This window comes from Choloepus didactylus, chromosome 23 (assembly GCF_015220235.1).
Source record: "Choloepus didactylus isolate mChoDid1 chromosome 23, mChoDid1.pri, whole genome shotgun sequence".
NCBI lineage: Eukaryota > Metazoa > Chordata > Mammalia > Pilosa > Megalonychidae > Choloepus > Choloepus didactylus.
The window spans coordinates 30729426-30744818 of record NC_051329.1 but is presented as its reverse complement, the minus strand read 5'-3'; the positions used below and the strand labels follow the sequence as shown (position 1 = coordinate 30744818).

The 15393-nt window shown below is 43.3% G+C and overlaps 2 pseudogenes; both read right to left on the bottom strand.

The window, feature by feature from the left end:
• Positions 1–3749: 3749 nt before the first annotated feature.
• On the bottom strand, positions 3750–14016 carry LOC119519318 (annotated as a pseudogene).
• LOC119519463 lies at positions 12684–15107 on the bottom strand (annotated as a pseudogene).
• Between the last annotated feature and the right edge of the window lie 286 nt (positions 15108–15393).

Below are 15393 nucleotides of genomic sequence, written 5' to 3'. Positions count from 1 at the left end.
TGGGAATTTCCATGTAGTAAATCAGGTGATATATCCCAGCTGCTCAGCTCACACAGAGGGTTGCTGGTATGATCCCGCTGGGCAGTGACAGGTCAGACTCACCCTCTGGCCACTCCCTAGTTGACCTGGGGCCTAGAAAACATGGTGTATCTCCTCACCCTGTGTACCCCAATGTTAGCCTGTGACATGGGACAGGGGGTTTTCTTGAGATGCTTCATGCATCTCTGGTCCTGGTCCCCCATCTAGGACCTCTCTTGGGTGACCCATCAATGCTTTCCCTAAGTTCCTCAGATTAATTGACCCAGCTGGGAGCACAGGATGTGGGAGCACATTTGACAGAGAAGGCAAGGGGCAGATAGATGGAGTGAAAATGCCAAGATCAGTTGGGGAGATAGAGAAAAGGACCTGAGAATCCCAGCCTGAAATAATAAACTCCTGCGTGGATGGGGAGACAGGGTGTGCTGAGCTGAGGAGTGGGTTTGGGAAAACCCTCAGCCAGTTTCTGGGGCTCTGAAGATGGCAGTTCTGCTGGCTGACTGTGGGGGGCACAGCTGCACCTTGAGAAGGAAAGTCAGGCTCCTAGTTGGGCCAATGGCTCCCTGCCCCTGTAGGGGATTGATCACAAGCCACAAGGATGAAAACTCCAGACTATAAACCATTAGAGCAGACTTTCATGATTTCCTTATCCTGAAGAAGACTGTAAATATTGTGCAGGTCTTGTGGATCCTCTGCATAAAAAAGCAGTTTTTGTGATCACTGGACTGTGGTCCTTGGAGCTACAGGTGACCCTGTGTGCCAAGTTCCACCCAGTTCTGATGCAGCAGGCAGGAGGGAGGGGCCTGGCCCCATAGGGCTAGGGGGCTCCTTTCCTGAGCCATGTCAGAAAAGAGACCTCCTGCTCTGGGTTCATTGCAGTTTTTTTCTCTCTCATTCTTTCTCTTCTACCTTTCTTTAGCAGAAGTGATTTTATTTTGCAAAAATCCTTCCATGAGATAAGTTGAAAGAGTGGGCTCATGAGCTCCCACACACCTACTGCATGGATGCAACAAGTGCTAATGGTGCAACCTAAGGGCAGATAGTCCTTTAGCCTGATAAGGAACTGTAGACACCATAACCCAATCATAGCAGCCAATCCTTTATTGGCAAAGAATGATCTTTTCTTCTGGTCTCACATCCCCAACAAAGAAATCAGCTCTCATGCAAACTAGAAACGTAGAGGAGGCAAGTTGCCTTTATAAATACACTCCCCACTTGCCATTTCTGTTTAGACAAGTGGCCTCAAACACAAGCTTATAAAACCCTAAGCCCAAGCAATGGTTTTGAAATAAATGTAGCCTATGACACAACCTGATTCTGGGCTTTGAAATGAATTTTTCGAATGTAAGATCATTATTGGGCTCAAATGATGGGTACACACATGTGTTGGTCTCCATTAATTTCTGGCTTAGACTTGACCTACACACACATTTCCTGTTCCACTGGAAGGAGATCATTTCTGTCCTACTCAGTCCAGGAGTTGAAATGGCAGCTGAGTGCTCACTCTTCGTGTTCTGAAGGACACTCTTCCTTTGCAGAAATACAGGGCTCTTTGGATCAGGTCATTCCATTGGGACTGGAGAATATGATCAGAGTGAACTCATGAAGTCCTTCCTTGGCCCCTGCACTAGTTTGCTGGGTCCAGAATCCCAGGCCACCCTTGAGCCTGGGGGCTTAGGGTCCTGCATGAAAGAACACCGTTCTGGGGATGGAGCAAGACAACAGGCCAAGGAGAGGTTTAGTCCCCACATTTGGAAACCTAGAGAGCATTAGAGCAGACGAATATTACCTTCTGTCTGTCCTTCCATTCAGAGCCTCTTTCCCCAATTCACACCCTAGCACAGAAAACCCCAGGGCTGCCTGGTCCTGCAGCCTGAAGCCCACCCTTGACCGATGTTCTGAAGAGCCTCTTTGGAGTACTGGGAGGAAAGGGCAGTCTCAGGTCTCACTTCTAGGTGAACTGGGCCAGACCTTCCCATTTTCTACAGTCCTCCTGGGGCTTGAGCAGGGTGTCTTAGCCAGGAGAACATTTGTGTTCCACTTCCCCTTGAGCCTCTGTCACTGTGGGCTTCATCACTCCTGTAAACCCCACTTCACAGTAATAGCCTTGTCCTCCAATTGGACCCCTCAAACTGTAGTTTCACAGCTTGTCCCAGCACACTGGATGCCTCTCAGTCACATTTCTGGCCAGGTGCTGACTTCTCAACTTCAATTTCATGGCAACATTGTCCTCTTCAGGCAGGAGTGAGCTTTGTGGTAGTGGTAATAAGGATAGGACATTTTCTATGAAGAATAAACCAAATTAACACAAATATCTGACTTTCCTCTTCAGATACTCCCTATTTTCTTTTTTAAACAGTGAGCCAGTTCCTCTGAAAGCCTGACTTCTTTAAAAGGATGACAAATAAAATGAATGCATGAATGAATGAAACTTTATGCAAAGTTCACATTGACTCTGAGATGTTCATCGGCACACCCAGTCATCCAGTTCAAGTAACCCATGGAGTAGGGAACAAGGATCAAATACCAGTTGGGTCAGAAAGGGCTTCATCAATATAGGAGACCTGGGCAGGTGCTTGGCTTCTGCTTACACCAGTGTCCCACATGGCTTCCCCTTCTCTTTCCATGACAGGTGATCCTGGACATTTGTCTCAGGGCCACACACACAAAGCACAGCCACATCCATTCAGTGGAGGTCACAGAGGCAGTGAGAGGAGAAAGTTGAGTTTGAAGTCACGGGGCTCACACCTGCTGGGTCCCAGGGTTTGAGCTAAAGGTTTGGGGCAGGCCCAGCCTGGGGTACTATGGTGGTGAGCCTAGAGCCTGGGCTTGAGGGGAAGCCCCTGTTCAGAGAGGGACACAGGTGAGCAGGGCAGGGTCCCAGGACAGGGTGGAGGTGTCCTGAGCTCTGCCTCCTGAGGTCCCAGCTGGGCAGGTGTCCCCAGCCCCCTGAAATCCCCCAAGAGAAGAGCAGGTCCAGGCCTGCCAATCAGACCAACCCTCTTTGATTGGCTTGAGCAGGCAACTGAAGCTTACATGAAGGGACCTGTCCCAAGGGAAAAGGAAAGGACAGGGTTCTCCTCTTTAGCCCACAGCCCCAACCTCACAAAAGTTTCCCCAAGGGACCAGGGAGACCTGATTATCACATAGTGGTCTACAAGGAGGATATTGGGAAGACTTTAACCTGAGAGGGTCACCTCTTCCTCTCGCCTTCCATCTTTGTCTCTGCTCTCCTCTGCCCTGGGTCAACTTAGAGGAGATACCTCTGCCTACAAAGCAGTTGGACATTGATTCCAGAAGGGGGTCTGAGGGAACATCACAAGGCCACCATACAAATCCTCTGGGAGCCAGGGGTCTCCAGGGCTGTGCTTTCCACAAAACTGGAAGTGTCTTAAATAGGGCTGACAGCTGGCAGAGCATTCAACAATAGACCACCGTGATTTTTGACATAAAACTAGAGTTCAAATCATTGACAGCTGTTAAAAAAATACCTATATTTGAGGACAAAGTTTCTTCTTATATCCTTAAAAACAAATGCGACAATAGAATTGAGGTGAACTGTGCCTCATTCTAGCAGTTAGTCACATTAATCTATGGATAAAATGAATAATCCTTCATGAAAAATTTAATATATTTAAGTTATTTCTGATCAATTTTATCAATAATAGTTTTAATTAATGTGGAAGAAAAAGCTTTTGACAATTACAATCTATGAAATAAAAATATTAAATTTCTCTATATATGTTTATATACACATATATATATGTACAAGAACCATATAATGAATAAAAGACATTCAAGCAAGAAAATATAGGACCACATAACATTCAGTGGTGGATAAGAAATTGAAAGAGTTCACAGAGAAAAAAAGATGTAAAATTTGCAAATGTTAGATACATATATTTTAATAGTAGGCATGTAATCATATTTGTTCTCCATAGGATACATGGAAGTGTGACATAACTTTTTACACACTTCTCATGAAAATTTCAGATGTCAACCAAAAATGAGGCCTAGCAGTGCCTGGAATTTCCAAAGTCTTTAGAGAGGGTTGAGTAGAAGAGTTTTAAGACCCTGGTCACAAACTCTCCCTCTACCCCTGCCAAGAGGCCCATTCCTAAGGCCTCAAGCTCAGCTCAGGTTGGTTATAAACTAGTAATGAGAAAAACAACAAGATGTCAAAGGCCAGCTCAAAATCAGGCATTTTGCTTCCAGGAAACTTAGTCCCCTTGACAGCTCTGAGTGGAGAAGCTGGGCCTTGGAGAGGTGAAGGACTGGTAGAAGCCCTCAGCTGGTAAAGTGGAAACCCTTTTCCCCTGGAACATTAACCTTTCACATTTCTGAACCTCTTTGAAAATCTGTTGAAAATGCTGGATCTGCTCTTGGGAAAATGCATGTAAATATACATAAATACCTAAACCATAATTCCAGGTGTCCCTGAATCCCAGGTGAGGAGTATAGTCCCAGCAGAGAAGGGACCACCTTGACCAGCCCTGTGTTTCTGTCATCTAGCTCAGTCACTGGCACATAGGAATAAAGGGACCAGGATTCAAAACCAAGCCTCTATGGCTGGAACCTTCTCCCTTTCTGAAAAGAGACCTTCAGCTTGGGAAGACATCCAGCATTGGGCCCACTCACACCTCAAATGAGTGACAGCCCATCCCCCACCCCAGGAAAAGGGTCCTTTGCACATTAACTCACTGTGACACCACCTACCCGTTATCATCTCCCTGATACTCAGAATGTGGGGGAAATTAGAATTTTCTATGACCCTGAATATAAATAGGTCACTTGTCACCAAGTAATGGCCTAGAATTGCCTCATGTCCCTGCCACACTGTAGAGTAGTTTTCACAACTGGAAAACTCTTCGGTGAGAGTTCTGTAACTAATGAAGGCAGTTGACAGCCACCATTCCATTTGGTCATCACTGCAGCCCCACAAAGCAGGTTTCCAGTGTGCAGATCAGGAAGCTGAGGCCCAGGGAGATTTCAAAACAAAGTGAGTGGAAATGAATTGAGTAGTGGACACTAAAAGGCAGGATTCTGGATTCCAAAATCAAAATTTCTCCACTGGACATTGGTGAAAGAAAGGGTGAAGGTGGGACAGGGAGTGTGACTTGTTGGACTGGTTAGGCTTTGTGGGTTATGCTCCCATATTCTGGGTCACTGAGTCTGGTTTTCCCAGCTGGGATCAGAGAATCAATTGAGGGTTCCCTGAGGGCCAATTGTATTTCCAGAAATAACCAGCCCAGGGTCCTCTTCTCATTTCTGCAGAAAAGGCATCTGTCCCAAGATCACAGAGCCTGAGGGAAAGGAGAGGTAGGCCTGAGACTGAGGCTGAGGCTCCCCCTCTACAGCAGCCAGGGTCAGCTCAGGTCAGTCCCAGGGTCTGGGTATTGAGTCTGCTGGCAGGGCTTGGGGCCAGTCCCTGTGCAGAGTAATGAGAGTGAGTGGGGGAGCACACCATGGTGAAGACACCACCAAATCTCTGCCCCTTGAGACCCCACACTGAGAAGGGCTTCTCAGTCCCATCATCTTCCTTGGAAGGAAGAGACTCTGGTAGGTTGGCTGCAGGTAAGATGTTGCTCTAGAAGTTTCCCAGGTTGGCCAAGATGGACCCAGTCAGGAGGGAAATGGTGAGGGAGGGGATTGCTCTCCCAGGCCCCACTTCCACTCCCACAGTGACTCCTCAGGAGAAAAGCCTCTGCCCCTCATAACTCCATTTCACAGCTTGCCCTAAAGGAGTTGAAGGCTGGAGTCCATTTACTGCTAGATACCAAAAGCTCCACTTGGAATTTATGGCAACACTGCCCCCTGCAGGTGATCATAAAATTGGCAGATGTGGTAAGAGACAACCAACTTTTCCATGAAAAATAATGAGTTAACCCCCAATTTCTGGTTTTCACGTTATATAAATCACCTGAATCTTAAATTAGCAAGACAGTTATTATGAATGGTGTACTACTTTGAAATCATGGTAATTGAAATGAATGAAAGATGAAATAAAACACTCCCCTCAATGCTTGAAGTTCTGAGTTTTTCTTAGAAACATCCAATTATCAAATTCATGGGATCAATGTAAGCAGAAGTGAAGGTTCAATGCAAATCAGGTCAGAAAGGGATCTCTGTTCATATATGGTGATTTGGGCAGGTGCAATGAAGAGTGCACCCAGGAGGAAAGATCCAAGAATGGCTTCAGAGGTTCTCATCAGAGGCTCAGGTAGTGCTGAGGCATCCAAAAAGTCTTGCTGGGTTGTTTCAGAGGCCTCCAGGAGGTGCTCTGGGGACTCAGACCCACCCCCTTCTGCTCACCTGCCTGTCTTGGGGCTGATGCCCTCAGAGGATGTTTGCTGTGATGCCTGCCCTGCAGCTGGGTGGGGACCGGAGCTTCTAACAGTGTAGTTGGGCCTTGTCATCTATGCAGGATTTGTCTGCATAGCAGGAGTCTGGAAATATGCAGAGGAGAGGAGCTTGGCAGAGGGTGGGCTGGAGGATGGGGGGAGACTACGGAGCTGAAGAGGCACCATCAGTTCAGGGCACCCAGAGGTGAGCACCTGCAGATGGAGAGAGGGACCTGGGAGGACACAGGTGGGGAAGAGGATGGATTGGCAGATTCCAGTCTGTGTGGTGCTGGTCTTCCACCCAACTGATCCTGGCAGTCAGCCAGGCGGACAGGGGACCACCATGCCAGGCATCTGGAAACTGTCTCCTAAAACCCACCACTGTGTCCCTCACTCCATTTTTTTTTTTACTAAAGAAAGAAACTCTTCTATGACCAGGTAAGAATCCTACATCTCTCATCCCTGCAAGTGAAGTTATTGATGTCTGGGTCCCTCTGTGAAGTTGGTAAACTCCTTCATTCTCATTGTTAGTCCTGTGGGGTGTGGTGCCCGAATCTGAGTGCTGACCATCTGCATCCACAGGATTTAACTATCAGTTCCAAGAGATCCCTGCCCATGGGAAAGGGTGCAAACCAAGAAATAAGGTCACTCTCTGCTTCAGGATTCCCAAAAGCTGATAATCCAGACTAACAATTTGCTTATTTGGGAGAAGAGTTCTGACTGGGTCAATTAGCTTGCTCATCAGATGAATGTTTACTTTTCCAAGCATGTTTCAAAACCTTCTACTCACTGCTGCACCAAACCTATGCTATTATGTCCCTAATGTGTCCAGGTGGTTTCCTTCCTTGATGACCTGCCTGACCCATTCAAGTGAAGATCCTCAAACCCTATGAGTGTCCTCCCCAGAACAGGCCCTCTGAGACCCTATAAAGACTCTGCTGGATGTGTTCCTCCCTCAACGTGAACAGACTTCGTGTTCCCTGAATAATAGGATTTCTGATGGTCTTTGGGAAGTTGGTAGCTGATAGCTCAAAATGAGCTGCTCAGATCACAGTGGAAGAGGCTGAGGCCTGGTGATGTACAGGATGTTCCTCCCCATCCCAGGGGTGTAACAGTAGAGACTGGACTAGAAATCTCAACTCCACGTGCAAGGTTCTTTCCTGCTCAGTGTGATAAAGGGTGCAGAGGAAGCTTGGGGCTGTCACACAGGCCTGGATGGGAAGGTTTGTGGCCTCCTTCCTCATCCATCTGTGTGAACAGGAATCACTGCCAGCTGCTCCCACTGCCATCATATCTGGCACAGTCATAGCCTTGCCCATGGCCTGAGCCCCATTGATGGTCAGGGTGGCCATGTTCCCTGAGTTGGAGTCCAAGAACCAGTCAAGGATCCCCGAGGACTGGATGCTGTCATTGCAGATAACAGCACAGGGGACTGTCGTGGCTTCTGCCAGTACCAGTGAGTACATTTACTGCTGAGGTGAACCCTGAGCAGGTGAGCCTTGCTGTCTGACCCAAGGTTACAGACACTGAGGACAGATGATTCAGCACCCAGGAGGCCACAGAGCCTGCCAGGAGAAAAGGGAGATGGTTTGAAGTCAAGAGACTCACTGCAGAGCATCTGACCCCTGAGGGTCCTTTGTGGGGGGGTGGTCTGCAGGCAGGGCTTTGGCAGCACCACCTGTGCAGAGAATGAGGCAGGTGAGGAGAGAGGTCCAGGCCATGATGGAGGCATCCTGAGATCTTCTCTCCAAGCCCCAAAGATGGGCTGGATTCCCTCAGGCCTCTCTTATCCTGCAGATAGGGAGTCTCCTCATGCAAATCAGCTTTTTTTCCTTCCTTGGACTTGGGTGGCTTCCTGCTGAGCAAAGAGCTGGATTTAAAGAAGTGTATAAAAAGGGGCTCTAACCCCATGATCTATACACACTCAGCATCCACAGAATTTATTCGGTGGTCAAGTGAGAAACAGCTGACCCTGCCCCAAACACAGGCACATGAACTTCAGCCATGAGCAGGGCTTCCTCTCTGGGTTGGCAAAAACACCTCAGGCATCCTACATCGTGAGGTGAATACCCATGGTTTCTGTTAATACTGAAATGGGGTCTGGGGCTGGGCAGAGACTGAAGTGGAGCATGTAGTGAACAGAAGCTCTCTACGTTCCTACATGAGAGGCCACAATTCCACAATCAGACACAGGAGACTGTTCATGATCCCCTGACCCTTAGAACAGTCTGGGTGTCCCTTAGCAACCAGGGGACCCATCCAAAGTCATTCCATGAACAGAGGAGGAACCTGCATTCACAGCCCAGAAGGTGCTAACAGCACAAGCACCAGCACCTGACATCACCTTCCTCAGACTGACAGTGTTGTTCTAGCTTCTCTAGCCCTAAAGGCTGCTTGTCCCTGATGTGCATAGTGGGACCCTGTGAGCCATGGTCTACACTGGAGAGGAGAGTAGCATGAAGACTAACAGCCTCTCCTTGTGGGGTCCCATCATATACTAAACCTTTACATCACTGTCATTTGCATTCATTTAATTTAGAAACAGGGGGCCCACTTCCAATTAACCAACTTATTTCTTTAAACAACATCAGGGGTCTCAGTGTTGCTATCAAAAATATTCATTTTCATGTTGTAAAACAAAAATTACTGACATACACCCCCCACACACACTCTTTCTTGTCCTTTTCCTTCAGATATTGGACATCCAGCACACTGGCAGAAACCTGAGAATCTATCTAATCATTTCATGGTTCCCTACTTACTTATTTTTATTTTATTTTGAAATGAATTTAAACTTACAGGAACAGTTGCAAAAACAATACAAACCCCATACACAGAACTCCAGCCTACCCCAACCCCCCTCCCACTGATACCCAGATCCACCTTTAACATTCTGTCACTCCATTTCTTTCTTTCCCTCCCTCCCTATCATCCATCACCTATTGCTCTTTCTGAACATGACAAGCTGCACACATCCTTGAACAAACAATATAATTCACATATACATTTCCCAAACAAGAACATTCATTTATGCAATCACATTAAGTGCAGCTAAGACGTTCAAGAAATTCATCATTGATACAAAGCTTACATTCTATATTTCATTTTTTTCTTATATCCCAACTGTGTCCCTTTGAGTCTCCTCTCCTCCATCCTCAGATCTCATCCAGGATCATCCTTGGCATTTAATTGTCATTATCTATTTAGACTGTCTTTTTTTTTCCAATTGTGGAAACATATATACAGCATAAATCTTCCCATTCCAATCCCTCCCAAGCATTCCATTAGTGGGATTGATCACATTCACAATGTTGCAATGCCATCACCTTCCCACCATCCATTACCAGAAATTTCCCCTCACCCCAGAAACCCTACACTCATTTCTTATTAACTCCCTAAGGCCCCTTCCCCCATTTGTCATAACCCATATTCTAACTTTTCATCTCTATGATCATGTTCTCTGATACTTTCTTTGTGTTTAATGTGGGGCTTAAATCTATAACAACCTTGTTTTCTTTGATACAACCTTAACTTCAATAGGACACAAACTATGTTCCTATACTCCTCCATTCCCCCATCATTACGTAGTTCTTGTCAAAAATTACATATTTTACATCGACTCCAAAACCACTGATTTATCATTACACTTTGTCTTTCAGATCCTGTAGGAAGTAAATAGTGGAGTTACAAATCAAAAATACAGTTAGTATTGATATTTATATTTACTGTGTGATTTTTTTTTCCTTTCCATTACAGGTAGAGTCACTTATTTATCTCAAACCTGAATAAAATACAGGCAATAGTCTAAATTCAATATGACAATAAATACTTCCCATTTCCAAGTTTGACAGTAATAAATATTTACATTCTTAAAAATTATTTTTGTTCAATTTTTTGTTTTTTAAAAAGACACAACATGCTTAAGGTACACAGAATATGGGAAAAAATAACTTCATCTAAGAGAGCAAATGGTAGTATAAAACAATGCCTTACATCTTAATCCAATTCAAAATGATATCATCTGGGAGTCAGGTCTTTACTTACATCTGGTGTTTACTTAAAAGATGATACTCAAAAATGTTATTTAGAATACTGTGCCTACTGTTATCTATCAAGAAGTAAGAACCACTATCTAGTTTTTAGTATCTTCTATATCCACCACCACCACCACCTCCTCCATATGGATCTCCATAACCTCTTCCCCCATAGCCTCCTCCTCCCCCATAATCTCCCCAGCCTTGGAAACCCCCTCCTTCTACCACCACCTCCACCCCAACCTCCTCTACCACCCAGCCACCCCTTCCACCTCCACCACCTCCTCTACCACCACCACCACCACCGCCTTCTTGTCTCTTCTGCCAAGGGGGCATTTCAGGGGGGGGGGTGGTTCCATTTCATTTGGCCTTCCTCCCATCAGGCACCCTTCCCATCAGCACCTTGTTAATGGTACAAGCCGTCTTCTCTCAGGTAGTGCCGCTACTCATCCTAATGATCTTGGATAGACCTTCACAAGCAGCAAGTACATGTGCTAATGTAACAGTTGTCTTGGGGTGACAAAGCATAAGACTTAGGCTGGTAATTCTTGCTATGTCATCTGTTTTTATCTTTGCTCTATCGGACCATCGAAAGGATTGCACTGTCATGTCTAATCATTTCATTAACATCCGCCAACAACATTCATATTCACAGGAATATGTTGATTTTTTCCAGTTGTTTCGCCTGTTCCGGATTTAAGTCAATTTTCAGCAGTGGTTTTCCCACATGATTTTTCTGGACTTTTGAGAGGATATCCTTCACCTTTGATTCCACTTGGTTGAGCATAAGTGGAATGTCAGAAGTTGTTGACTTGGGTACACCAAGGGTATCACTGATAGCTTGAACTTCCTGATAAATTCTGCTGTTTTTATCTGAGAATTTTTACATTTCTTGTTCTGTAAGATCTGTAAAGCTTGAAGCTCTGTACTTAAAAATAATACAGTTTCAAACAGTCTTCCTTCTCTTTCAAACAATCTTTAATATCTCCTGGTATTAGTACAGAATATGGACATGCCATTTCTTTTAAAAAACCACTTATCTCAAGCTGGAAACTTTCCAGATCATCTTTCCCAGCTGAAGTGATACTTTCTTCCAAGTCACACAATGATTTTATTTGAGAGCCTAACCAAACACAGAGCTCTGAAAATTCAAGTGAAGATAGTCCACCCTCTGCTGCCTTGATAAGGGTCTGCTCTTCTAACAGTGGTCCCTTATACCCCAGCGCCTCTAGTGTGTCCAGCAGCTCTCCCTCCATTGTAGGTTGAGGCTACCATGTGATCTTTACTGGAAATCCTTATTTCTTCATATGGTTTTAGTCAATTGTTTAGTGTGCCTTCCTTTCAGCCTACACAATTCCCTTTAGCATCTCTTACAGGAATGACCTACTTGGTGATGAAGTCCCTCAGCTTTTGTTTATCTGGGAATGTTTTCATCTCCCCATTTTTAACCTCCAGGTGTTTGTGAATTTTATAAGTCTCTGATGGTTATTGACTTCTATTTGTATTCCATTGTGGTCAGAGAATTGCTTTGAATAAATTCACTTTTTTTTTTTTAATTTATTGAGGCTTGCTTTATGTCCCAGCATATGGTCTATTCTGGACAAAATGCTGTGATCACTAGAGAAATGTGTATCCTGGTGATTTGGGATGTAATGTTCTATGCATGTCTGTTAAATTTCTCTCTCTCTCTCTCTCTTTTCTTTGTTTCTCCATAGGTAGGGCTCCCTTTAGTATCTGAAGTAGGGCAAGCCTTTTATTAACAAAATCTCTCAGCATTTCTTTGTGAAAAATTTAAGCTCTCCTTCAAATTTCAAGAAGAGTTTTGATGGATAAAGTATTTCTTGGTTGGAAATCTTTCTGTCTTGGAATTTTAAATGTATCATGCCACTGCCTTCTTGCCTCCATGGTGGCCACTGAGTAGTCACTACTTAGTTTTATGTTTCCTTTGTATGTGATGAATTGCTTTTCTCTTGCTGCTTTCAGAACTTGCTCCTTCTCTTCAGTATTTGACAGTCTGATCAGGATATGTCTTGGAGTGGGTTTATTTGGATTTATTCTATCTGGAGTTTGCCGGGCATTTATGCTTTGTGTATTTATTTTGTGTAAAGGTTTGGGAAGTTTTCCCCAACAATTTCTTTGAATACTCTTTCTAGACCTTTACCCTTCTCTTCCCCTTCTGGGACACCAATGAGTCTTAAATTTGGATGTTTTATTTTGTCTGTCATATCCCTGAGATCCATTTTGATTTTATTTTTCCCCCATTCTTTCTTTTGTTCTTTCATTTTCCATTCTGTGTTTCTTGAGGTTGTTGAGTCATGTTTTTCCTCTAGTCTTGTACTGTGAGTATCCAGACTCTCTTTAATTTGGTCAATAGTTTCTTTCATTTCCATAAGAAATGTTTTTTATTTCCTCTTGTGATTTCTTCTTTATGCTCTTCTAAGCTCTTCTTCATGTCCTTTATATCCTGTGCCATGCTCTTTTAAGAAATTAAAACTTCTACAGCCATAGGAAATCAGGCTGGACTTATTTTAGTTGTAGAGAAATAGTCAATGGAATTTTCAACTATCAAGTCTAAATTTTTCCCTAATGAACACAGTACGTACTTAATTCTTAAATATACTATTTTGGAATGAATCGATAACCATAAATAAAAATATTTTTATCTTGGTTTATAATTTAATGAATCAATAATGTTATCTAGCAAACAATACAGGTAGCCTAATGTCAGATATACAAACTTGATACAGAGATCATCTGAAAGCTTTGAAATATAACTGATCACTTTCTGTATTTGTAAACTAATGACTTTGGCTGGGGGAGGAGAAGAACAAAGGTACTTAAACCATACATCTTAAAATCTACAATGAAAGGGGAAAACCACTAGGTACTAGTTTTAAACACCCGCATGTATATAATAATGTAAAAAAAATCATTTTAAGTGAGCTGCAATATTTTTATACATGCAATATAAATTACAAATATGTATAACACTGCAACACCATCTAAAAGAAAGATGTAGAGAATCTTTATTAACAAAATTATTGCATTTAATGTCATTTCTTGAACAAAAACCAAAATCATCAAATTGCTTAATATTGTACCAAACATAAATACCTTTTCAAATTTGAAGAAATGTATGCAAACACCAGTTTCTGACAACAAAAATAAGGAAATTAAAGCCCTACACAGTCTGATTTAGATCATGTAATCACGGAAGCAAAAAAATTTTAAATTATTTTTTCATTATGCAGACTGAAGAAAAGCATAATAGAATTGTTTTCCACCATACAATTATTTACACACATTTATTTAGCTAGAAACACTAGCTTGAAGAGGTATTTGCATATTCCATTTGTAATTATTTCTCTACAGCAATCAACTCTCTCATAGTTGGAGCATGTTGAATAAAATATTGTCGCGAAAGTTGTTTTTGCTTTTTTAAGTTTCAACCATTAAAGAGTTCAAAGTGCTTTGGGAGAATCCTGGTGTCCTGGACAAGGTGAGGAATTCTTTAAAATCAAGCAGCATGTTTGTATTTTGAAAATACTCTTAAATCCACACAAACGTTGCTGGCATTGTGGAACTCAGATTTCCCCTACTGGCATGATGGCATCAGATGATCCTTTGTTATGAAAGTTTTACACCACTTTTGTTTTGTTCCTTCTTCATTAGCCACTGGGCTTCCTTTTCCATTTTCTTTCTTGTTCTGCTCTCTTTTCTCTATTTTCTGCTGCCTCAGAACTTCTGCTTGCCAGGCTGCATCATCATCTTCCTCCCATGCATCGGCATTTTCTTGCCAGCTATCTAAGTCACCCAATTCAGGACACTGATGAATAAAAGGCTACTGGGCTGCCAAAATTTAATGGTTCTCTCTTCTCAACAATTTTCTGAGTCCTCCTTATAGTTGGTGTCATGTCCTTGAAATAGTCAGGTTCCAGTTTTTGCTAAGTATTTTGTTGTGGTGCCAAACTCCCATTCCCTCCTTGGATCTTTACACTTGTGGGTCCATCTTCATTCCATGAAGTCCACTCTTCAGCATCTGTCTGCCTAGGAACTGAGGAATAATCAACTGTATTTGGCCAAGTTATTTGGTCACCACTTAATTTCTGTTCTCTGCCAGATTTGCGTATTAGTCTCTTTAGGAATGAGAATACTATTGCTAGACAAGTACAAACTTTAAATAACAGGAACTGTGTGATGGCCATGGTGGGAATCAAAACCTGCCCCTCCCCACCAGGCACAGGCTCCGAGCTGCTGAGTATGCCAACCAGTGGGAGGGGCTTCCTGGAGTTCACCCTCCATTCCTTTCAGTCCCAGCACCGCACAGCTCATTCATTCAAAGCCAGGCACGTGCTCAGTTGTAGCCACCGTTGCCGCGGTGCAGCTGCCATGGCCTCCCCCTTCTTGGGAAACCCATCTCTGGCCCCTCCCCCTTCACCTTTCTTTTTATTTAATTTTTAGGAAGGAAAATGCCTGTTAATAGCATAAATGTTATTTACTGATGTTTCTATTGCAATTCTGTTCTGCAAATCAAAATGAAATTGCAATTATATATGTGACAATGATCAGAAACCACAGTGCAGACATTTCATCTAACATTTGGCTGACAAATTATATAACATATGACCATATATTTTACAAAGCTATGATGCAGAGCTGAAGTGAAAACACCACATATTCCAAGTCAATATGAACTTCCTGGCAATACCTGGGTTTAGGTGAATCTGTAGCAAGTAGGTAAAACTGAATCTGTAGCAAGTAGGTGAAACAGTTGGATATTTTCCCCTCTTGAACAAACAGAGAAAAATGAGAATTAGCAGAAGTTGTATTTGTATTTGGACCACAGTGGGTTCCAATGTGAAATTCTCATTTATAAGTAATCAAGTACATTAACATTTAAGCATAACCCCATATATATGCACACAGCCCATTAATTAAAAAGTGGGAATTATAAACACTTTCAAGTTAAAATGAATTTTAAG